General features: G+C 38.0%; 2 pseudogenes; both read right to left on the reverse strand.

Annotated features, from left to right (window-relative positions):
* Positions 1-4,819: 4,819 nt before the first annotated feature.
* Positions 4,820-26,702, reverse strand: part of LOC100750458 — a 30,598-nt pseudogene continuing 8,715 nt past the window's right edge.
* LOC103162670 lies at positions 13,576-16,675 on the reverse strand (annotated as a pseudogene).

Here is a 26,702-nt window from a genome sequence, read left to right on the forward strand (position 1 = left end):
ATTGAGAATAAGTAACTATATTAAGAGGCTCTGTAAAATCCATAAGCACCGTTCAGAATTTCATATATTTCTGCCTTCTATACAAATGTATATGGCATTTGAAATGCTTTACTTACCTGTCCTGATTTATAACCTGCCTTCCCTGATTTGTTGGCATCAGTGTTGAAGAAAAGAACTCCAGAAATGGGAGTTTGTCTTACAATATGTGGAAGAATCCAGACTGTCTTTTTTTATGAATTTAATTCTGTCAGTTTGGGGATAATTGTTGCTAATCGTTCCCAAAAAGTCAGTAAGAGCTATTTGCCAATATTCATTACCCTTCCATAAGGAAGAAATTTCCTCATTAGTTAAAGGTACTATAATTTCTTCTGGATCTTTTCCAGTCAGTTGATAGAGTCTTAATTTTCCCTCTAAAATCAAATCAGAAGTCTTTTCAATATATGTCTTTAGCTTTTTATTCTGTTTATGTGGCAGAAATGTCTACTCCAATATGGTGTCTTCCCTCTGCATCAGAATCCCAGAAGGGTATTCTCTAGATGGCAAGATAACCAGAATACAGCCTAAATCAAGGTTTATCTGATCTACATGCACATCCAATATTCTGTTTTCTACCCATTGTAATTCTTTTTCCGCCACATCAGATAATATTCGCAGACTGTTCAGGTCTTTATCACCTTAAGGGCCATTTTTAAATGCTTTAAGTTATGTCCTTCTACCCCAATAATCATCTGTAATTGAGAAATTTCCCCTAATAGTTTCTGAAGAGAATTAAGAGTTTGATAATGATCTCTCCTAATTTGAATCTTTGTGGCCCGATTCTTTGTAAGTCTTTTAACCTAAATAGTTAGATTTTCTGGGGAAATCTGTAACCCCCAACAAGGCAGAACTTCCTTCACCATTTCAAGCATACATTCCAGAGTTTCCTTGTTAGAATCTGATAAAAGAGTATCATCCATGTAATGATAAAAAAGAGATTGTGAAAATTTCTTATGAATTATTTCCAAAGGTTGCTGTACAAAGTGCTGACACAAAGTAGGACTATTTAGCATTCCTTGTGGCAAAACCCTACATTGATATCTCCTAACTGGCTGTGAATTATTAAGAGTTGGTACAGTAAATGCAAATTTTTCTCTATCATTTTCTTGTAATGGTATTGTGAAAAAACAATCTTTCAGATCGATGACTATGATCAGCCATCCTTTAGGAATCAGGGAAACCAATGACATTCCAGGCTGTAGAGAGCCCATAAGTTGAATGACTTTATTAATGGCTTTCAGGTCTGTAAGCATTCTCCATTTCCTTGATTTCGTTTTAATAACAAATACAGGAGGATTGTAAGGCTAGTAGATTCCTCTATATGTCCAGCATCCATCTGTTCCTGAATTAGTCTTTCCAAAGGATGTAGCTTCTCAGAGGTCATAGGCCATTTTCCTACCCAAACAGGTTCATCTGTAAGCCACTTCAATGGTAGGGCCTTTGGCTCCTCTGAAGGTCTATCATTTGTATGTAGCTTCTGTACAGCCTGTATGGTTGGTAACCATTTTCCATAATGCCTTCCCAGATCTTTTCTGTTATCTAAAGATTGTACATAATTCGTATCCAACACTGGAGGAATATTAATCTGATTGCTGTAAAAGATCAAGACCTCAGAGATTTCAAGCTATATCTGCCACGTATGGTTTCAGGCTCCCTTTCTGTCCTTCCGGACCAATGCAGACCACCAAGTGAACACTCTGTCGAACTCTAGATAAAGTTCCAATTGCTAAAAATTCTACATCCACCTCTCTACAAGGCCATCTCTGAGGCCAGAACTTTTGTGTAATAATAGTTACGTCCACACCATTGTCTAGAATCCCATTAATAACCTTATCATTAATTCTTACCTTCAAATGGGGACTTTTATCACTGATAGAGGTCTACTAAAATATGTGTTTATCATCTTGTCCAGTCGCATTTGATTCTTCACCACTAACCAAACTACCCTTTAGAGCAGTACCATTTTTCACAATAGGTAAAGAACTATATTTGTTCTGTGAGAGATTGTCTTCCACTCCTACTTGGAATGACCCGGCCTTTCTCAATGTGGGGTGACTTCTTGAGGCCCCCCTTGGGGTTCTCTGGCCTTAATGGGTTTCCTTGCCTGTCCCTGGTCGGTCTACATTCATGTCTGTCCTTACCACATCTTCTACAGAATCCAGAAGGCTATGGTCTTCTGTATGAGACATTGTTAAAATTCCCTTGTATACAATTTCTCTTAATATGTCACATTCTGCCACATCTGAAACATCTAGGTTCCTGGCGCTTTCCTGGTCTCCTGGAGAAGGCTCTTCCTACCAGAGGTTCTGGTTCATAGTAGTAATAAGATCTGGCCTCTGGGTATCTATGTTGACCTTTGTAACGTTCTTCTCCTTCCCAAGCCCTTGCAGACTCACCTCTAGAACTTTTAATCTCCTGTTGTCTTCTTAAACCTTTCATTATTGCTTCTCCCAAGCTCCAGTATCTTGTACATTATAGTCAAGGTTGGCTACATGCAGAACCCATTCTTCTAGTGGAGCTGATGTGATCTTTAAAGTCAAAAGTATTCTTTTGCATATTGGCCTTGCATTTTCATAAGCTATTGTATATATAATTGATTGTCTTATTTCCATATCTGTTACCTGTATTTCTACCTCCCTACTGAATATTTGTAAGAAGTCCTGGAATTGTTCTGTTGGTCCCTGTTCTATTCGAGTATAAGCTTCTAGGCATTCTCCTGGCTCACAAACCTTATCCCAGGCATTTAATGCTGCTTTCCTGCATAGGGACAGTATATGGTCATCATATTCAGCCTGAGACTGTGGGTTAGCATAAATAACCTCACTAAGAATCTTATCTAGAAGGGCTTCATAACTGTCCTTTATGCCTTGACACTCACAGAGCTTCGTCTCTTCCCTGACCAATGCCTTCCACTGGATTTGGCATGAATTCTCAAGTACAGCTGCCACCAATCATTCCCAGTCTGTAGGCATCATCCTGTTAAAGGTTGCCCATGAATGTAATAGCTGTTTCACATATGGACTGTGGAGACCATATGAGACAACTGATTCTTTAATTTTCCTAAGATCCTCCAGCTGTATATGTTGCCATACATAAGCCATCTATCCCTGAGGGTGTTTCTTAGAAGGTGACTTTTCTACCATGGTTTCTGGGAACACTAATGGTGTATGCATAACAACCTTAGAAGAGTAGTCATGATGCTTGGGTGGAGTAGGTTCCTCGGATTGGAGTGATTCTGTCTCTGAGGTGTCTCAATGATCTTTCAGCTAAACAATAATATCCTCACAAAAAGTTTCAATTTCCTGCATCATAAAGGATTCCAAGCACGTTAGGGTATCCATAAATTTCTCTAATCGCCCATCTACATGATTTTCTAAGTCTTTAGCATGCTTGTCCCTAGACAGAATCTAGATGGCATGGAAATTGCCTTCTAAATATCAGAGCCTAGACTCAAGGTTGTGATTTGTTGAGGTGGAGACCTCAGCAATTGACAGATGGACCTATTTAATCTGTCCGCCCTTTTCTGTAAATTATCTTCCAAACATTTGAACCTAGAGTCAAATTTGTCATCTGCTGCCTTAGATGCTTCAACAATTGAGTGAATGGGATTATCCAATTCTTCAACCCTATTTTGGGTATAAATTTGCACCTTTGCATCTAAATTCTGGGACACAGAGCCTATCTGAGTTTCTATTTGGCTACAGATATTCTTTAGTTTTTCATGATCCTCTGACAGCCTAGCCTCTAACACCTCAGACATAGAGCATCTCTCTGTGGTTATCTTATCATAAATACACTGCAGAAATACACTGTTACATTGGGTAACAGACAGCTCTGCCTTTAGTGTATTGGACATAGAGCAAAGCTTTGTGCCAGCATGCTAACTGCCATTACTGTATACAGGCAGGTAATTGGTAAATCAGCAACCTCCTGGAACATTGAATTCACGTAAGAAGCAAAGATATTACCAATTGAAGCAAATGATAAATATTCTGGCATGATTTTACCTGGTGGCGTCTACTCCAGATGCAGTAACTATCTTTGATGGTGCAGGTGTTCAGCTAGTTGAATCTGAAAAACACTATGGGCTCTGCACCCAAGTTAAGATCAGTTATTAGGAAGAAACCACCAAAGGTACCGGGCAGTAATGGTGCTCAGTCACGGAGGTCAGTGGCTTTGGCTGGAACTCTGATATTTGCACAGATTTTGGCAGTGGCCTGTCAGGCAAGATGGCAGCAGCGGTAGCAGGGCTGAGATCATACAGGCGGCTGCACTTAGCTGGGAGTGTGTATGGCCTTGTTGCAGCAACCACTGAGAGAGGTGTGGCTTTACAGCTGCCTGCCCAGGCAGGAGAAGCCAAGCATCCTGCTGACAGCCTTAGCTGAGAGCCTTAGCCAACTCGGCTCAGAGCCTTATGCAGCAGGCCCCGGGTCACAAGAAGGGCAGGGGGCTTCTGGGCTCCAGGCTGGTTCCGTTTTCTTTTTTTTTAAACATAAGGGTATTCATTAGGGAGATGCCTTACTTACAGAGAGACCTAGCCAGCTGGCAGGGCAGGAGTAAGTACAGCAAGCTGATGATGAAAAGGAAGAAGGGAGTTCCAGTGCTGGGTTGGTGGTAACTTTATCTTCTGTTAGCCAATAGAGTTTCAATATCATGAATACTAGTGAGTAAGCATGAAGACTCTAGTTATAGAAGACCTTGACTTTTTTTTGTTCAGTGAGACAGGTAAGTATAATCTTCAACAAGTTTCCATAGGTATGTAGACTTAAGACATTAATGAAGTTTAAGGCAAATTTTTAGTTTTAAAATGTGTGTCCCTGAATTTTTGTTCAAAATTAATCTCTGGTCTTAACAAGATTGTGAAGCACGTTGGGGCAAAGATACAAAGAAGCAGCCCTGCACTGGAGGCCAAGATAGAAAAGATCTCCACAACCACCATTGCCTTCCCCTTGGTGCTGTGATAGACAGGGAGAAAAGTGTCCCACAAACTACAGAACACCAGCATGCTGAATGTCAGGTACTTGGTTTCATTGAATGTGTCAGGCAGATTCCTGGCCAGGAAAGCTACAGTGAAACTCCCTAGGGCTAGTAAACCCAAGTATCCCAGGACACAGTAGAAGGCAATAGCTGAACCCTTATTGCAGACAATGATGATGTGACCATATTCAAAGTGTGGATCCATTTCAACAAATGGAGGAAATGTTCCCAGCCAGATTCCACAGAGAATCAGTTGGATCATGGTGCAGATAAGAATAATATAATTAGGTGCCCCTGATAGCAACAGCCATCTCATCTTTTTTCTTGGATCAGTGATCTTGAAGGCAATCACTACAGTAATTGTTTTGGCCAAAATAGTAGAAACAGCCACAGTGAACACAACTGCAATTGTGGTCTGCTGCAGAATGCAGGTGACCATATGGGGATGGCCAATGAAGAGCAAGGAACAGAAAAAACAAAATATTAGGGAAATGAGCAGGACATAGCTGAGAACTCGGTTATTGGCCTTGACAATGGGAGTATCTTGATGCTTCAAAAAGACACCAAGTATAACAGCTGTGAGAGCAGAGAAGCAAAGAGACAAACAAGCCAGAACCATTCCCAAGGGGTCTTCATAAGCCAAGAAGGTGACAACTTTTTCGAGGCATTGAGTTTGTTCTGTGTTGGCATACTGGTCATGTGGACACTTCATACATTGATCCATGTCTGGTATTTGAAGGGGAATATCAGTTTTTATTTTTCTCTGTTACTTAGAAATATGTTAAATTAATCCATTGGAAATATTTAGCCAAATTGGCATTATTTTTTGTTGTAGACAGCAATTCAAATAAGGTTGTTGTATAGAAATTATTTCTATCTCTGCCAAACCTAATCTTTATCAAACTTATGCATATTTAAAAACTATTATTATTATCCATAGTGCCTATATTTTTTTAGTATCTTGAATGAAAATAAAAAAAAATACTCTGACAGAATACTCAGGATGCCTCAATAAAACACGTGGGGTTTCTAATTCCCAGAAGCATATATATATATATATATATATATATATATATATATATATATATATATATCTTTCACTGTTCTGTAGCAAGGACAATATAGGAACATAGAGTCAATAGCCACCATGTATGTTTGAACTGACTCTGAGTCTCATTGTAAATTCCACATGTGGTTTGTTCTCATACAATCTCTTGGATATACATATTCCCCCAAATATTGTTTAAGATTGATAAAATATTATTTAGGAAGACAGAAACTCTGTGAAGTAATTGATACCCAATATTACTACATCTTAAAATATCCTTTTGGTTTTTTTTATGTTTCAATGTGAGAATTTTAGTAGGCTAGAGTACCTCATATTTTCATTAATGTACTTAAATGACAGAAAATGTTGAGAAAATATTACTGCAAGAATGTTTTCCATTTCTTAATAATAAGCAATGATGTAAACTACTAGATGGATGCAAAATTATTCTTCCACCTTGGAATTAACACTACAGCACTTTAAACTTTACAATTTCAATTGAATTGGAAAAACCACAGACAGTTTAATTGAGTCTTTCTAATATCAGTTTTCCCATCAGAATCATAAATAATTATTTACTTCTATTAAATTTTATCTTATTTTTCTAAACTAATTATTTCAGTGGTTCTCATCCTGTGGGTCATGACCCCAAATCATTTCACAGGGATCACTCAAGACCATTGGAAAACACAGACATTTCCATTATGATTCATAGCAAAATTATAGTTATGAAGTAGCAACAAAAGTGATTTTGTTCTTGGGGTCACCACAACATGACAAACTTTACTAAAGAGTTGCAGTATTAGGAAGGTCAAGAACCACTGTTTTTTTTCTTTTGACATTTTTTCTAACCATTTTATCATTACTAAATGTAATAAATATGTTACATTTTAAAGGTTTTCCAAATATATGCCACCAGCAAGCTAAATGAAAAGAATGGCAATGATGGTGGATGTCCTTCTGTATATATGTTTCTCTTATTGGTTGATGAATAAAACACCATTTGGTCAATAGAGGCAGGGGATAGGTGAGGCTACGAGATGAAGAGAATTTTGGGAAAGGAAGGTAGGGAGAGACAACAGAGTGTCACCATGTGGACCACCAATATCCAGAAATTCCCCAGTAAGCCAAGGCCATGTTGAAATACTTAGATTAATATAGAGGATAATAATTAAGATAGAGCTAGCCAATAAGAAGCTCTAGCTATTGGTTTATAGTTTAATAATTAATGTAAGTCTTTGTGTGTTAATATGGGTCTGAAGCAGCTGGACCTGGTGGGAAAAAATTCCAGCAACATGGCAATACAGAATTATTCTCTGTTCAACTGACAAAGTTAATGTATTTAAGTCATTACTTTGGATTTTATACTTACACCACAGTGTAATTTGATCAAACATAATTTTTATTACCAATTTCAAATCAACTTTCTTTTTCATTACTCACTATATTCTGTAGCCAAAAATGCAGAACCGTCTTTTTGCTGTTGTTATTATTATTATACTTTTTGAGGCAGGATTTCTCTGTGTAGCTTTGGATGTCCAAGGATTCACTTTGTAGATTGGGATCTCCTTGAACTCATAGAAATTGACCTGCCTGTGTGTTAAGAGTGTGGGGATTAAAGTAATGCACCAGCCACTACTACCATGTTTAATGCCGAACATTTTAAGGCATTTTCTGTTTGCATACTTCATCCATCTTCACTTTTCTCTTGTTAAATTATATTGAACTATTTATATAGTGGTCTTAATATTAAAGCTTAATTTAACTTTTTATCTATTTATACTCACTCCAACAATAATTTTATGTGTCAGTTACCTGATGTACTACTGATTATATCAATTTCAAAATTTCCCTGGGAACCTTGAGACAAAGTATCAGCACTTATATAATCCATATAGCATAAGTGCAAAATAGTGTATTGCAGGATTATATTAGATCCTCAAAGACACACATCTATATGTTGGCTGCTAAACACACTTGTGAGAACAGCAGATTCAAAAATAAAACCTACTAATTTTTAAGGCACATAATTACCTGTCATATTGGAAATTTCATTCTCTGGACATGGTATACAATCAAAACAGCAGACAGCCTTTCCTTTCTGAAGGAATTTTCTGAATCCTACACTGCAAGGCACACTGCATACTGAAGGTGGTGTCTAACAAAAATGCGATACATATTGATAAAAAGAGTTTGAGCTACTGCATAATAGAGACTGTGATTTGCAGTTAGGTCACTGAAATTTTTCATTTATATACAGCTACAATAAATTAAAGGGTGATATTTTATTGTGTTTTAAAATAATATTATAAACATGTTTTATGATACGTATTATAAATAAATATAAAAATTGGATAAAATGTGTCATATATTTAATATAAGAAAATCAAGGAAGATAGAAAGTGTCAATAAATTACCAATTGTTGTAATGCACTACCCTGTGTGAGGAAGCATATGCTCTTGAGACCTTTGGTATTTATGTCACATGTAAAGCATCATAGCTAAGTCCACTCATCTGTCTAATGTCCATGACCCAGTCCATCATATCTTCAGTCATGTACAATTGCTGACTATGTGGAACATGTTTGGAAAACTTTCCTATTTTCATCTTAAGTACAAGACTTGGTAGAAAATTCGTAATGTAGAGTATGTCATACTCTCTATCCAGTTTTCCTTTGTGATTCACAATATGATCTCCAGAAGGATTTATAAATTGATTGTTATTCAGGAAAGGGGCCATCTAAAATACAGTTATTATTTAATTTGACCTATCACATTAGGACAGATAATCTGATAATATGAATGCTCTTAATTTCCAATTGTCTATCAAAAATGTGGCATTATTAGAAGAAAGGAAGAGTTAAATATTATGCTATAGAAACAGTTTCTCAATGGAGTTAGTGGCCTACAACATGCACACCTGAGTGATGCTCATGGAAAATGAGACATTCTTAACTTCTTTTCCTTTATCAGTATTATCAGACCATCAGCTACTGAATAGAGGTCATCAGTACATGAAACCCGTGACGGAATTACTTGGCTCAAGTTAATAAATTTTGTTATATCAATCAACACATTCTTGATCGTTTAAAGAGTGTGCATGCTCATTGGTGCCATATAAGAAATTTTGTTTCAAATGTCTAAAATATAGTAGGGGTATGTGTTGGAATTATGCTGATCAAAAGTCAACTTAAATTATTTTCTTTTAAAATTCTTTGAGAATTTTCTTACAGTATATTTGCATATTCTTTCCTGTCTTCCAGCCACCCCTCTTACTCTCCCTTCTTCCATACCCACTCAACATCATGTTCTTTCTTTTTCTCTCTTAATACACACAAAAAAAGAATATTGTCACTAATAATTTTGAGTCCAATTTGTGTTGTCCACTTACTCTTGAGCATAGCGCCTGCCCTGAAGTATGGCTGACATATACAGTGTCATTCCATTGAAAAAACTCACTTTTCCTCTCTAGGAAGATAACACTTGCAAACAGCTTCTTGGGCCAAGGTGCTAATTTGTGCCTGCTTTTCCTTTGTGCTGTGATATTGTCTCTCTTGTGCTTGTGCAGGTCTTGTGTATTCTATCATAGTCTCTGTGAGTTGATATGTGCGTCTACCCTGTATGCCTATATTATAATATTTTCCAAATCATCAGACACTCTGGATCTTAGATATTTTTCTATCCCTTTTTTGATATAGGTCCTTGATTCAAGAGGGGAGTGGTGTGAATGAGACATCCCATTTAAGTATTATACTTGAGAGTATCTTACTCTCTTCACATTATACAGTTGTGGGTCTCTGTCCATTGCCACGTTCTACAGAAAGAAGCTTCTCTAATAAGGGTTGGGTGATGCCCTGATATAGGTATAGCAGCATGCCATTAAGAATTGTCTTATTGTATGCTCATTTGGCAGAATGGTAGCAGCAAGTTTTTTCTTGGAACCACAATCTGTCTATATTCAGACTCTTCACTGGTGTAGGTACCGTCTTATAGCATGGGTCTTAAATTCAATCAGAAAGTTGAATTTAGGTTGGTGAGACTACTAATATTTGTTCCACCATCATGAAGGAATGTCATTATTACAGCTTTAAGGTTTTTCTTTTTATTTAAATTAAAAACAATCTTATTTTGCATACCTATCCCAGTTCCCTCTCCTTCCCTCTCCCTGTCCTTCTATGCCCCCCAAAACAGCCCCATCCCAATGCCCCTCATGGACTACCCAGAGAGGGTGAGGCCTCCCATGAGGGATCATCAAAGTCTGTCACATCATTTGGGGCAGGTCCCAGGTGCTGCCCCATGTATCTAGGCTGAGAGAGTATCCCTTCCTAGGGAATGGGCTCCCAAAGTCCATGCACTAGGGATAAATACTGGTTCCACTCCAAGAGGTCCCATAGGGTTTTTTTACTTGGAGAAATTAGTGATTCCTCATTCCATCTGTGGGGAGAACATCACTTTTCAGCACTATGAACACCAGTCAATAGGGTTGAAATTTTTAGTTGAGCATCAGTTCAATTTTTTATATATTCTATGTCATCACTATAGATTATTCTCAGCCATAGAATCTTACTGTTACATTGCCGAGAATAAGCAAGAGGATTGATTCTAATGTTTCCCATATGTTGTTGTCTCTTGGTGTTAATTTACACCACTAACCAGGTTTATTTCATATGCAGTAAAAGAGTACACAGAAATCGACCCTCTAGAGAGAAAGATTTGTAAAATTCCTGTATTTAGAATCTATGTTAAACTTTAAACCATGCTTTGACACTTTGCATGATTCAATGGAACACATATTACCTGCCAGGAATAAAATTCCTTTCCTTTCTCAGTATTCTTTGGTAATGTAAGTATTTGTTGAACAAGCATTTCATGAAGTGCATAGGCCACAACATAGACAGCATTGTCTAGGTTGTAACTTGTCTCTCTCATGGACACTTCAAAATTGTGCCTGGATAGCCATTCTAGTAGGATTTTGGTTGAACAATTTTTCAGTGTCTTACAATGTGATGACAATGAACAGTTAAAATACATCCACCATAACCTAGCAATAGAAGTGTCTTTATTGTAGTTGGAAGGGTGAATTGTCTGTATGAATTTTTTAAAACCAGAAATCTCAGAATGGTGATGTGATAAAATGAGAGTCCCATGGAAGGGACTTTGGAGGAAATCTCCCTTACTTGTGTTCATATCCCACTGTGAGGTGGTTATCCAGAGCCTCTGAATGTCTAGATGTTGCCATATTCTAAAGTATACAGATAGAGTGGAGTCTGTGTCTCCATAAATGATAATAACTTTTGCTGATGATAACATGATCTGGTTATAGTACTTTTCAGCTGTTTTCTGATGTAATTGTATATTTTCTGTGATGATATTCACAAAGGCTAGACAGACTCTGTGTTTGTGCATCTCTCCTTTCAATTCAGAAAGAAATTGAATACCTGGGTCATCATCTGAAATTACCAGTCCCACCCAGTTCCAGCCCAGATGAATCACCAAAGCCATCATGGCTGGCTTGTTTGGAGATATCTGGTACAGATAAGGAAAATGTTCATGGTCACTCAAGAGAGGATGAAATGGCCCATAATACAGCTAAAGGACAGAAAACATAAACAATATGAAGAAAATAGAATACATAAATTTCTAAGCATTCTAAATAATATATGGGAGTATTAGGTAGTATGAGTTGTTCATATAGCTATTACAATTGCCACTGTGATCTTTCTAAAAAACTATAAGACTATAGTGTTACAATAAATCTTTCTGCCAAAAGCTGCTTGAGCCCCACTGTCACGTATGTGCTTTATGCCAGCTGCCTGCCTGAGTTAGGGCCCAAATGAACACACAGAAACTTGTATTAGGTACAATGCTGCTTGGCCAATGACTAGGATTCCTCATCTGTTAGCTCAGTCTTAATTATCATAAACCTATATATTTTATAAGACTTATCTTATCAGGCACCTTATTGGCGTCCCTCCTTGCTGGTGGATCACATTGTGCTGCTGGAGGAGCAAGGGGAAAAAGGACCCTTCCTGTTTCTCCTTCACTTAAATATGAGTCTCCTTGCTATGTGACTTCTTGCCTGGATCACCACTTCTCTACTACACTCCCAGAATCCTCTTTGACTCCTAGTCCCGTCTAACTTGCTGTCTCATTGGCCAAACAGTATTTTATTTAACTCTCAATAAGATAAACATACACAGTACATTCCCCATCACTATAGATTACATTAAAACAGTTCATATTCACCCCTTTCCAATAAAAGCCATGTACATGCCAGAAAATGAATATTCATGCTTCAAAGTCTGAATCAGAACAAATGTAAAGCCAGTTTATACCTTCCAATCTTTCTTGCTACTCAGAAAAGTGTCAGAAATGGAGACAGGGTTTCATTATAACCCTTACCCAACCTCACCTGTGGTATTCTGAAAATGTACAGGAGTGGCCCATATATGATAGAGGAGAACCACCTTGGTCCTGTAAGTACAGTTAAAATTCTTCTTCCATGTCTACAGTTGTAGTTAGGAATAATTGCATCTTTATCTGTGAATATGCTAATTTTTTGCAGAACTTTTTTTGACACAATTGCCCATAAGTATCAGAGAAATATTGGGTAAAACATGAGTGTTCCTGTTGATTTGTTTGATGGCAAAATATGCAGACATAATCAAGTGGATATTCGTGGTTGTCATTCTGAAAACAGAACATAGTGATCACTTGAGTTCAGGGTGTAAACAGGATAATCTTAGACTATAGTCACTGTACTGATTATGTACTGAGTGCAGTTTACCTGACCCATTTCTATGTTGGAATAGGTCTCATTGCTGTGGTATGTGAGAATTTCAGATCTGTAGAAGAATATAAGAATATCTAAAAGTTTCTTTTTTGAGGGAGGTAGATTTCACTCAAATGGGACTCTTGAACATGGTGAGAAGCCTGTGCATGGTCCGTGGACCAGAAAGTAGATGATAGACAACACTGAATCTGTTCATGACTTTCTCTTAGAATTCATGTATTTCCTGCACATAGAAAAGGTTTGAGTTCCATCGTCTATTTATATTCCGATATTTCCCCTTCAGAGCAATTAGTAGCTAAGATAACAACTTAGTAAATAAAAATTGGCTAGTTAAATCTATCTACCTGAATCAACAGATCTCAGGAGGCTATTGGATTCATAGATAATGCAAATAACATAACATTTTTTTATTCTTCCCTCGCTATTCCATAGAAATTTCTCCTTTTAATTTTCTGAGGCTGTGCAATCTTGAGTGATAAAAGACTGAGGATAACAATGACTGTTTCTCTATGAGGAGTGAGCACCTTTTACCTCACAGGTGTCCTTGGATCCTTGACAATGCATTTTATACTTACTCAATTGAACATCAATATATTGACTCTAATTTATGTTGTTGTTTTGTTCAAGATTTTATAAACTTTGATTTTCCTTCACTGTTTCCCTCCTTTGCTCATGCTTCTGCAGAGCAGCCCCAGACCACTTGGTCAGCAGTGACTCCAAATCACTCAATTGTCTGCTCTGTTGGAGCTGCCATCATTGCTGGATGGCTGGTCATACTAGTATTCTGTAGGGAACTTCTGAATGGGTACATAGGGCACCTGGATATCCTCAGATCAGTTTGACACCCCTGGCTGAATGTCAGTGAACTCAGGAGCCCATGCAGGTGATTTGTGCTTGATCACAGTCTTCTCAGCAGCAGCCTGCTTCTCTTTCTCTATATCCCCCAAGTCTCTATAGAAATAGAGATAAGGAATATTCTCCCATTGGTTTTCAAGGCAAAAAGTGCCAGAATTCTGGGCCAGAATTCACCACACCAGAAACATTGAATGAGCTCCCTTGATGTTGCATGGGATGGCAATTCCCATGTAGTGCAGAGGAATGTCTATATTACACAGATCAGTTTGGGCAGGTTGACACTAGAGTCCTTTTTGAGGACAGCCCTGGTATCAACTACCATTAGAATCATTGATTCCCTGAAGATTCCTTGGATCTGGTTAGTGAAGTTCTCAAGCATGAAGTAGCCAACAATTGGACTAGTTCCAGTGGCAGCAGTTAAAGTTAGCATTGCTCAATTACCAGGATTACTGGACAACATGATTCTGACATCAGCAGGATTCTTAATAGCAATGGTAGCCTAAGCTGCAAGAAGCAGCTTATCCCAGGTCTTCTTCAGATTTATGATGTAGATACCTTCACTATTCATTTTGTAGATGTACTGCTCCATTTGAAAGTCAAGGTTGTTGATACCTAAGTGGATTCTAGGGATAAGGAATTTGAGGACACCCTCCATTTGTAGGACATCAGAGCTCTGGACATTATGTAAGTTTTGTTTTAAGTTACGATAGGTATCAATTACAATACCACATGGACCTGGGCAGTGAGTAAAGGTTATGTTGGTTGTTCTGTATTTAGTATAGACTTGCTCTGTGTATAATACCTTGGATTTTTATTACCAAATTTTTTTATTTAATAAATTTTAACAGGATACATTGACAGTTCTCTTCAGTATGATAGAAGATGAAACAAAGTCATTATATCCAAAACTGCCTAGGCATTTTCTGCTCTCTACACAATTACTTATTAATGCAATCAGATTGGGTAGCTGCCACAGATGAACAGACAAAGAAAATATAATATAAACAGAAGAAAAACATTATCTCTCTAACACAATGAAATCCTATATGACAGTGGATGGGACTGTTCATCAGGCTAAATAAAACAGACAGAGAAGCACAATCTCAATATATTTTTCCTAAGACAAAAAAGATACAATAAAGAAAATATATGACTAAAAGCAATAGATTTTTCTTCAAAACCAGGGTGTTGGAACAGTGACCAGGGAATAAAGAAGAAAACTGGGATGTGGGAAACTGAACATGATAACATAAAGTATATAAATGTATATGAATGTTTGTTAAACTCTTTTTTTGATGCAAACTGCACGAGGCTTTATTGTTTTTTGACGAGCTAACCCCATGTTAGCTCGGGCCTTCCATCCATCCACCATGGTGGATGGCTAGAAAAGACCTTGTTAAACTCTTTTATGTGTAAAAATTTTGTGCAAAATTATAACAATAAAGCAAAAATATTACTGTAAAAATAACAGATAGCAATAAAATATATTTACATTCTTTAAGAGAAGTTTAAAGATTGATGGTGAGATGGCACAGTGCATAAAAGCACTCAATTTTCTTCCAGAGGACCTAGGTTTGATGCCTAGTACCTAAATGGTGACTCAAACCATCTATACCTCCAGTTCCAGGGGATCTGACTCCATATACGCAGACAAAACACACATAAAATAAAAATAAATATTTTTGAAAAGATAAGTTTCATATAATCCCCCTTTTTCCATAGAGGAGACAGAAAGATAAGGTTGAGCCCAGCAACTAGAGAAATTAATTTTGATGTGAATACATGTATTTACTGATAACATGCACTAGACAATAAATAAATATAATATTTTTCTTATTACTCATACTTAGGTGTCAAGCCAAAATTTGTTGAAAAATAGAAAATAATTGCAAAATTCAAAAATTGTGATAACATAGGATCTTTTTAAAAAGCATTTAAGAATGAAAGACAGACATAAACACAGCAATTTATAATAATCAGCTCATTTATTTTATTGTTAAACCACATTTAATGTAGGAGCAATATAAAAGTTATATTAATTTATAATGTATTAATTAATAATAAAAATAAACCATAATTGTGAAATAGAATGTTATACCTGTGCTTGACAGTTTTATACTATCAAAACAAAATCCTCAGAGGAATTAGCCTAAACACAGAAAAGACAGAGGCTCATAGTTTTGGAGATTTCTGTTTATCAGAATGGAGTTTGATCAATTGCTTTTGTCCTCTGTACTACCATGATTCAATACAGGAGAAAACTATAGCCCAAACCACTCAAATCATTGGTAGGATACAAAAGAGGAAATAATGGAGAAAATTGGGATCACCTAATTCCATTGGAGAATACACAGTACTAGTAAGTTAATCTATAAGGAACACTATATACAGGCAGTGCCAAACTGAAAATCAAATCCATTGCAAGCATTTAAGCAAACCTCAAATGAGCAAGGATGGAAATGTAAAGAAATATATATTGTATTCATTCAAAAACTAAATTCCAAACTGGAGTGAATTACTGAAGCCACCAAAAAAGTTGCTTTGCTCAGCCACAGAAATTCTGATTAAATCTTCAGATGAGCTGGTATATCTGAAATCTGTTTTTTAATTCACAAACCAAGAAATGCTCAATCAACTAAGAAGTATAGTAACTTGACAATAAACTGGGTAAACTAGTAATACTTCTGATGAATTGCCTTTGAGGGTAACCACAAAGACTCAAACAGTATTGAGTTCTTTTCAATGACCCATTTCAGACTTTTCTTCTAGGCCATCTTCGTCTCATTCTTTGTGAGTATGTAGAGCCATAGATTTGCTCTCAGGGATCCAAAGCTGTAACACTAGGCTGGGACTCAGGTGGTGACCTTTATCCTATTTTCTCTCTTCTATTGCACTCCCTCCAGCCTTACTCTTAGTTTTGCTACAGCCTGATGGGCAGAAACCTCTTCCCCAAACCCGACCTCCATACCCTCAGAACTTGGCCTCTTGGTGTAGGCACAGAGTCTCACTCACTATTTCCTATGGCTTTATTCAGGATTTCTTTCCTGTCCATTTCTATACTTTGTGCCTCTGAAGAACCTCAGAACTGCTTTCCAAGAGGTACCCAAAGGCCACACACTTGGGTGAGACATGGATAGCCCACCTATGATATCCTTCCTGCACTACATTACAATATCTCCATACTTATCCTCAGTTCTGTTACAGCCTAAATGACAAAGACTCTCTTCAACCCTTTAAGTTTCCGTCAGTATGTGCAGACCTGGCACTCCCCTAGTTCTTCCCTATTGCCCTCACTCTTTTGTTACTTCTTGTAATGCATAGGTAAAGTGTCTACCAGAGACTGACACAATTGGTCAATACCCAGAACTGATCTCTATCGTAGACTCCACTTGCCTAGGATTCTGGTACCCCACAGCTACTACATTTGTCTAGGAATTAGAGTGGCAATAGCAACCAAAGAACAGAACACCCACCTAACAAAGTTAAGACCACTTATCTGCACCAAGAATGACTTTAAACTATGTAACTCCAGATGCCTATATCCCAGTGTAAAAACAAAACCATGAACAGCCAAGACAATGTCCCTCACCATAATCCAGCAACACTATTGAAATAGGTTCTGAGATTAAACAATTAAGTTGAAGCACAAGACAAAGACTTCAACATACCTGCCAGGAATATTTTCAAGGACCTTAAAGAGGTATGAAGACAAGGTTAACTACACCTAAATGAACACAAGAAATAAATAATCTCAGAACAGTTACTCAATGCTGTTTTTGATTTTGGCCATTCTGACAGGAGTAAGATGGTATCTCAGAGTTGTTTTGATTTGCATTTCCCTGATGGGTAAGGATGTGGAACACTTTCTTGTGTGTCTTTCAGCCATTTTAGATTCCTCTATTGAGAATTGTCTACTTAGTTCTATACCCCAATTTTTAATTGGATGGTTTGGTGTTTCGAAGACTAGTTTCTTGAGTTCTTTGTATATTTTGGAGACCAGCCCTCTGTCAGATGTGGGGTTGGTGAATATCTTTTCCCAGTCTGTGGGCTGCCTTTTTGTCTTGCTGACTGTCTCCTTTGCCTTACAGAAGCTTCTCAGTTTCAGGAGATCCCATTTATGAATTGTTGACCTCAGTGTCTGTGTTACTGGAGTTATGTTCAGGAAGCAGTCTCCTGTAACAATTATTTCAAGGGTATTTTCCACTTTGTCTTCTAATAGGTTCAGAGTAGCGGGATTTATGTTGAGGTCTTTGATCCATTTTGATTTAAGTATTGTGCAAGGTAATATGGGTCTAGCTGCAGTCTTCTGCATGTCTGCAACCAGTTATGCCAGCACCATTTGTTGAAGATGTTCTCTTTGTTCCAGCCTATAAATTTGGATTGTCTAACAATAATCAGGTGTTCGTAGGTGTGTGGATTAATATCAGGGTTTTCAACTGTATTCCATTGGTCTACCTGAATATTTTTGTGCCAGTACCAAGCTCTTTTCAGGACTGTAGCTCTGTAATGGAGCTTGAAGTCAGGGATGGTGATGCCTCCAGAAATTCCTCTATTGTACAGGGTTGTTTTGGCTATCCTGAGTCTTTTGTTTCTCCATACAAAGTTAAGAATTGTTCTTTCAAGGTCTGTGAAGAATTGTGGTGGGATTTTGATGGGGATCACACTGAATCTGTAGATTGCTTTTGGCAAGATAGACATTTTTACTATGTTGATCCTACCTGTCCAAGAACATGAGAGATCTTTCCATTTTCTGGTATCTTCTTTAATTTCTTTCTTTAGAGATGCAAAATTCTTATGGTACAGGTCTTTTACATTTTTGGTTAGTGTTACCTCAAGTTATTTTATGTTGTTTGTGGCAAATGCATAGGGTGATGTTTCTCTGATTTCTTTCTCCGCCAATGTGTCATTGGTATATAGTAGGGCTACAGATTTTTTTGAGTTAATCTTGTATCCTGCCACTTTGCTGAACGTGTTTATCAGCTGTAGGAGTTCTGTGTAGAAAGGGGAACACTTCTCCACTGCTTGTGCAAGTGCCAACTTGTCCAGTCACTTTGGAAATCAGTATGTCGACTCCTCAAGAAAATGGGAATCAGTCTACCACAAGATTCAGCAATTCCATTCTTAGGCATATACCCAAAAGAAGCACATTCGTAAAACAAGGACATCTGTTCAACAATGTTCATAACAGCACTATTTGTAATAGCCAGAAACTGGAAGCAGCCTAGATGCCCCTCAACTGCAGGATGCATAGAGAAAATGTGGTACATTTACACAATGGAGTACTACTCAGCAAAAAACAACAACAAAAAAAATGGAATCTTGAAATTTGCAGGAAAATGGATGGAACTAGAAGAAACCATTCTGAGCGAGGAAACTCAATCGCAAAAAGACAAACATGGTATGTACTCACTCATATGCATTTTTTAGACATAGAGTAAAGGATTACCAACCTACAATCCACACTGCCAAAAAAGCTAATAAACAAGGAGGACCCTAAGAGAGACAGACATACATGGTCCCCTGGAGAAGGGGAAAGGGTCAAGATCTGATGATCAAAGTGGGAGCCCGGGAAGAGGGGGGAGGGAGCTAGGAGAATGAGAAGGGGAGAAGAGGAGGGATGCAGAAGACATGAGGGAGCAGAAAGGTTGAGTCAGGGGAAGAATAGATGATAGCACAAATGGAGATACCATACTAGAAGGAGACATTTTTGGTTTACAGAGAAATCAGGCACTAGGGAAATGTCTGGAGATCTACAAAGATGACACCAACTAACAATCTAAGCAACAGAGGAGAGACTACATTAAATGCTCTCCCCTGATAATGAGATTGATGACTAACTTATATGCCATCCTATAGCCTTCATCTACCAGTTGGTGGAAGTAGAAGCCAACACCCACAACTAATCACTGAACTGAACTAAAACCCAGATTCAGAGAAGGACCAGTGAAGAGCACAGGGGTCCAGACAGGGCTGGTAAAACCCACAGAAACAGCTGAATAGAACATCAGGGAACTCTTGCTCTCCAGACTCATAGCCGAAATACCAGCATGGGATGGATCCAGACCCCAGAAACATGGGTTTCTGTGAGGAAGCCTCGGAAATCTACAGGACCTCCTGTACTTATCCCTAGCATAGGTGTGGACTTTGAGAGCCCATTCCATATAGAGGAATACTCCCTGAGCCAAGACACATGGGGGTGGATCTAGGCACTATCCCAAATGATACAATAGACACTGATGACACCCTGTGGAGGGCCTCATCATCCAGGGGGAGCAGAAAGGATTTGTGATTGATAGGGTTTTATTTCGGGGGTGGAGTAGTAGGGGAGGACGGGTGGGAGAAGGGAACTGGGATTGCCATGTAAATCAATCCTCTTTAAAAATCAAATAAAAAAGTTGAAGAAAAAAATCAGTTACTCAAAAGAATTGGGAAGAACTCACATCACAGAAACAACATAATAAGTATTAATTAATCTGTTTTTAATAACTCTCAGTATTGAATATCTTAATTCCTCAGTAAAAGAAAATAACATAACTAATAGATTGGTTTAGACAATCAGTATCCATTTTCCTGTTGCATCCAAGAAAAACAACTTACCACTAAGCAGAGACATCACCTTAGAGTAGAAGAATGGAAAAGTTATTCCAAGAATATGGAATAAAAAACAAGCATGTATCTATTTTGTTATCTAACAAGAAAGACCTCCAATAAACTACTTTCATATTAAAGGAAAAAACAGGTGGTTATTAAAATTCTAAATATTTATGCACAAACACACAGGTATCTATGTTCTCAAATAAACCCTGCAACAGCTAAAGTTGCTTACTGATCTTAACACAGAAACAGTCCATAACTCCAATACCTCACTCACCAATAGACAGGTCATCCAGAAAAAAAAGTAAGCAGAAATTTTGGAGTTAAATAATGCCATAAACCAAGGAGATTTAAGTGATATCTACAGAAAATACTCCTGAGCCTTCTTCTGACCTGCTTGGAGACACCTGAGACCTGGGGACTGCTCATGGGGTGAATCCCTTCCTGATGGCATCCAGCATCTCCAGAGACTGTGGAGGCCCAGGTACAATTCCTGACTCCATCCATGGCAAGAGGAGAGGTATCAGAGTATTGGACCTATTTGCATGCACCAGAAGGGAACCTTGGTTACCTACACACCAGGAGAAAGACTCCCTTTATACCCACCAAAAGAAGGAATTGGAAGAAGACAATCTAAAAACACATTTAACAACAGAAAAACTAATATGACAACACCAGAGTCTAGAGACTCTACACCAGCATGACCTGAACATCACAATGCATATGAAGCAGAAAAGAATGACCTTAAAACCATCTTTGTGAAAATGATAGAGGGCCTCAAAGAGGATATGAGAAAATCCCTTAAAGAAATGGAAGAAAAAACCCAAAATACTAGAAATTAACAAATCTCTTAAGGAAAGCCAAGAAAATACATTCAAACTGCTGAAGAAAACAATTCAGACAGTACAAGATGTGAAATCTAAAATAGAGACAATAAAGGAAACATAAACTGAGGGAAGGCCGGAAATAGAAAAGCTGAGTAAGTGATCAGGAACTACAGAAGCAACCATAAACAACAGAATACAAGAGATGGAAGAGACAATCTCAGGAGTTGAAGATACACTAGGAGAAATAGACTCATTAACCAAAGAAAATCCTAAGACCAACAAATCCCTAACACAAAATATCCAGGAAATATTGGACACTATGAAAAGACCAAACCTAAGAATAATAGGCATAGAAAAAGATGAAGAAACCCACCTCAAAGGTGCAGAAAGCATATTCTACAAAATTATGCAAGAAAACTTTCCCAACCTAAGGGAAGACATGCCATGCCAATGAAAGTACAAGAAGCCTATAGAACACCAAATAGAGTGGACCACAAAAAAGGTCTCCTTTGACTTATATGCCATCCTATAGCCTTCATCTAGCAGCTGGTGGAAGTAGAAGCAGTCACCCACAATTAATCACTGAACTGAACTGGAATCTAGTTGCAGAGAAGGAGGTGTGATGAGCAAAGTGGTTCAGACTAGGCTGGTGAAACCCAGAGAAACAGCTGACCTGAACAACAGGGAGCTATTGGTCCCCAGACTGATAGCTGGAATACCAGGATGGGACTGATCCAGACCCCAGAAATATGGGTTTCTGTGAGGAGACCTTGGAAATCTACAGGACCTCCTGTAGTAGTTCAGCACTTATCCCTAGCATAGGTGTGGACTTTGGGAGCCCATTCCACATAGAGGGATAAGCCCTGAGCCAAGACACACAGGGCTGGGCCAAGGCCCTATCCCAAAGGGTATGATAGACTCTGATGATCCCCTATGGAAGTCCTTACCCTCCCTGGGGAGCAGAAAGGCTATGTGATAGGTAGGGTTTTAGTTGAGGGGTGGTAGAGGAGGAGGGGAGGGAGAGGGAACTGGAATTGACATGTAAAACAATCTTGTTTCTAATTCAAATAAAAAAATCTGAAAAAAAGAAAAAAATCCTTAAGTGTTCACACACACACACACACCACACACACACACACACATATATAATATATATTATATATATATATATATATATATATATATGTCCTTGCCACAAAATAATCAAAACCCCAAACATACAGAATAAAGAAACACTATTGACAGCAGGGAAGGAAAATGTCAAGTAACATATAAAAGCAAACTTATGAGAATTACACCTGATTGTTGCATGAAAAGTCTGAAAGCCAGAAGGTCCTCGATAGATGTTCTACCAACACTAAGAGACCAATGATGCCAGCCAAGACTACTATTCTCAGCAAAGCTTTCAATCACTATAGATGGAGAAAACAAGATATTCCATGACAAAACCAGATATAAACAATACGTATCTACCAATCCAGCCCTATAGAAAGTTCTGGAAGGAAAACTCCAACCCAAGGAAGTTAACTACAAACAGAAAAACATAGACAATGAATAATCCCACTTCAACAACAGCCAAATGAAAAATAGGGTGAAAATCCACACACAATTCCACCACTACCACCAAATCCAAAACAAACAAGAATGAGCAATCAATGGTCATTAATATTCCTCAATAGTAATCATCTTAACTTGCCTATAAAAAGACACAGGCTAGAAGAATGGATAAGAAGACAGAATCCACCCTTCTGCTGCATACAAGAAACACACCTCAACTTCAAACACAGATGGTACCTCAGAGTAAAGTGTTTTGAAAAGATTTTCCAATCAAATGGAACCAAGAAACAAGTGGGGGTAGCAATCCTAATATCCAACAAATTAGATTTTAAACTAAAATCAATCAAAAGAGATGAAGGAGGTTATTTCATATTCCTGACAGGAGAAATCCATCAAGACGAAGTGTCATTTCTGAACAGCTATGCCTCAAGTACAAAGGCATCCACATTCATAAAAGAAACATTACTAGAACCCAAATCACACATAAAACCTCACATATTTATAGTGGGAGACTTCAAAACCCCACTATCACCAGTAGACAGGAACACCAGACAGAAACTTAACAAAGAAACAAAGGCATAATAGAAGTTATGGCCAAATTGGTTTTAACAGACATGTATAGGACATTCCATGCAAACACGAAAGAATATACCTTTTTCTCAGTGCCACATGGAACCTTCTCTAAAATTGACCACATACTTGGCAACATAGGAAACCTCAACATGTACAAAAAATTAAAATAAACCCCAGTTTCTTTATTTTTTAATTTTTTTCTCCATTTTTTATTTAAATTTGAAACAAGATTGCTTTACATGTCAATCCCAGTTCTACCTCCATCCCCTCCTCCCCTGCTACTCCCACTAACACCTTAACTATCGCATACCATTTCTACTCCCCAAGAAGAGTGAAGTCTTCCTTGGGGGGGGTCTTCAGAGTCTGTCTTATTCTTTGGGTTGGGGCCTGGGCTTTCTCCCATGTGTCTAGGCTGAGGGAGTATCTGAGGGAGTATCCTCTGTGAAAGAGGATCCTAAAGTCCATTCCTATGCTAGGCACAAGTACTGATCTACTACAAGAGGCCACATAGAATTCTGAGGTCTCCTCACTGACACCCACATTTATGGGGTCTGGATCAGTTGCATGCTGATTTCCCAGGGATCAATCTGGGGGCCAAGAGCTCCCACTTTTTCAGGTCAGCTGTTTCTGTGGGTTTCACCAGCCTGGTCTTCTCCACTTTGCTTATCACTCCTCCTTCTCTGCAACTGGATTCCAATTTGGTTCAGTATTTTGCTGTTGGCATCTGCTTCTACTTCCATCAGATGATGGATGAAGGCTCTAGGATGGCATATATGTTAGTCATCAATCTCATTATCAGGGGAGGGCATTTAAGTGAGCCTTTCCACTGTTGCTTAGATGGATAGTTTGTGTCATCCTTGTAGACCTCTGGACATTTCACTAGTGCCTGATGTCTCTTTAAACCTATACTGACTCCTTCTCTGATGGTATCTCTTTTTTTGCTCTCCTCTATTCTTCCTTCTTCACAACCTTCCTGCTCCTTCATGTCCTCCTCACTCCTCCTCTTCTCCCCTTTCCATTTTCTTAGTTCCCTCTCTCCTTCCCCCATGCTCCCATTTGCTCAGGAGACCTTGTCCCTTTCCCCTTCTCTAGGGGGGGGCAGGTATGTCTCTCTTAGAGTCCTCCTTGTTGCCTAACTTCTCTAATGGTATGAATTTAAGGCTTGTAATCCATTGCTCTATGTGTAAAAATCCATATCTGAGTTAGTGCATACCATGTTTGTCATTTTGTGACTGGGTTACCTCATTCAGAATGGCTTCTTCTAGTTCCATCCATTTGCCTATGAATTGCAAAATTCCATTTTTCCACTTTGTAGTACTCCATTGTGTAGATGTGCCACATTTTCTGTATCCATTCTTAGATTGAAGGGGAATAAGTGCCCACATGAAGAAACTGGAGAACAGTCACACTAGAGAATTAACAGCGCAAATGAAAGCTCTAGAAAAAGGAAGTGAACTAGCCCCAGAGGAATAGATGACAGGAAATAATCAAACTGAGGGCTGAAATCAATAAAGTAAAAACTAGGAAAATACTACAAAGACTCAATGTAAAAAAGAGTTGGCTCTTCAAGAAAATCAACAAGATAAACATACCTTTATCCAATTAAAAAAAACACAAAAGGCAGGGAGAGGGCATGCTAATTAACAAAATCAGAAATGAAAAAAAGGACACTGAGAAAATCCAGAGAATCATCAGGTCATACTTTGAAAACCTGTACTCCACAAAATTCGAAAACCTAAAGGAAATGGACAATTTTCTGGATAGATATCACTTATCAAAATTAAATCAAGAACAGATAAGCAATTTAAACAGACCTATAACCCCTAATGAAATAGAAGCAATCATCAAAAGTCTGCCAACCAAAAGAAAGCCTAGGGCCAGAGAGTTTCAGTGCAGAAATCTACCAGAAATTCAAAGAAGAGCTAATAACAGTCCTCCTCAAATTGTTCCACCCAATAGCCACAAAGGGACATTGCCAAGCTCTTCCTATGAGGCTCCAATTACCTTGGTACCCAAGCTACACAAAGACACAACTAAAAAAGAGAATTACAGACCAATATCCCTCATGAACATTGATGCAAGCAAAAATATTCAGTTAAATACTGGCAAATCAAATAAAAAACACATCTGAGAAATCAGCCAACATTATCAGGTTGGGTTTATCCTAGGAATGCAGGGATGGTTCAACATATGAAAATTCATCAATGTAATGCACCAAACAAACCAACTGAAGTAGAAAAACCACATGATCATCTCACTAGATGCACTAGATGCTAAAAAAGCCTTTGACAAAATCCAACACCCCTTCATGATAAAGGTCTTGGAGAGGTCAGGGATAACAGGAACATACCTAATCATGATAAAAGAATTATACAGCAAACCAACTGCCAACATCAAACTAAATGGAAAGAAATGCAAAGTGATTCTGCTAAAATCAGGAACAAGCAAGCCTGCCAACTCTCTCCATATGTCTTCAGTATTGTACTTGAAGTTCTAGCTAGAGCAATAAGACAAGAATGGGAGATCAAGGGGATAAAAATTGGAAAGGAAGAAGTCAAACTTTCACTATTTGCAGATGATATGATAGGTTACATAAGTGTCCCCAAAAAAAACTCTACCAGGGAACTCCTACAGCTGATAAACATCTTCAGCAAAGTGACAGGATGTAAGATTAACTCAAAAAAATCAATAGCCCTACAATATACAGATGATAAATGTGCTAAGAAAAACGTCAGAGAAACATCACCCTTTACAATAGCAACTAATATCATAAAATGTCTTGGGGTATTGCTAATCAAATCATGAAAGACCTGTATAGTAAGAACTTTGAGTCTTTAAAGAAAGAAATTAAAGAAGATACCAGAAAATGCAAAAATCTCCCATGATCTTAGATAGGTAGGATCAACATTGTGAAAATGGCAATCTTGCCAAAAGCAATCTACAGATTCAATGCAATTCCCATCAAAATACCAACACAATTCTTCACAGACCTTGAATGATATTGAGAAACAAAAGACCCAGAATAGCCCAAACAACCCTGTACAATAAGAAACTTCTGGAGGCATTGGCATCCCACACTTCAGGCTCTATTATAGAGCCAAAGTCCTGAATACAGCTTGGTATTGGCACAAAAATAGACAGGTTGACCAATGGAACCAATATGAAAACCCTGATAATAACCCACACATCTATGAACACCTGATTTTTGGCAAAGAAGTTAAGTAAAGTTATAAAATGGAAAAAAGAAAGCATCTACAACAAATGGTGTTGGCATAACTGGATTCGGACATGCAGAAGATTGAAGATTGAAGAAATTTTTTGCAATGCACAAAATTTAGTCCAAATGGATCAAAGACCTCAACATAAATCCAGCCACACTGAACCCCTTAGAAGAGAAAGTAGGTGGTCCCCTTGAACAAATTGGTACAGGAGACTGCTTCCC

This window comes from Cricetulus griseus, chromosome 3 (genome assembly GCF_003668045.3).
Source record: "Cricetulus griseus strain 17A/GY chromosome 3, alternate assembly CriGri-PICRH-1.0, whole genome shotgun sequence".
Taxonomy (NCBI): domain Eukaryota; kingdom Metazoa; phylum Chordata; class Mammalia; order Rodentia; family Cricetidae; genus Cricetulus; species Cricetulus griseus.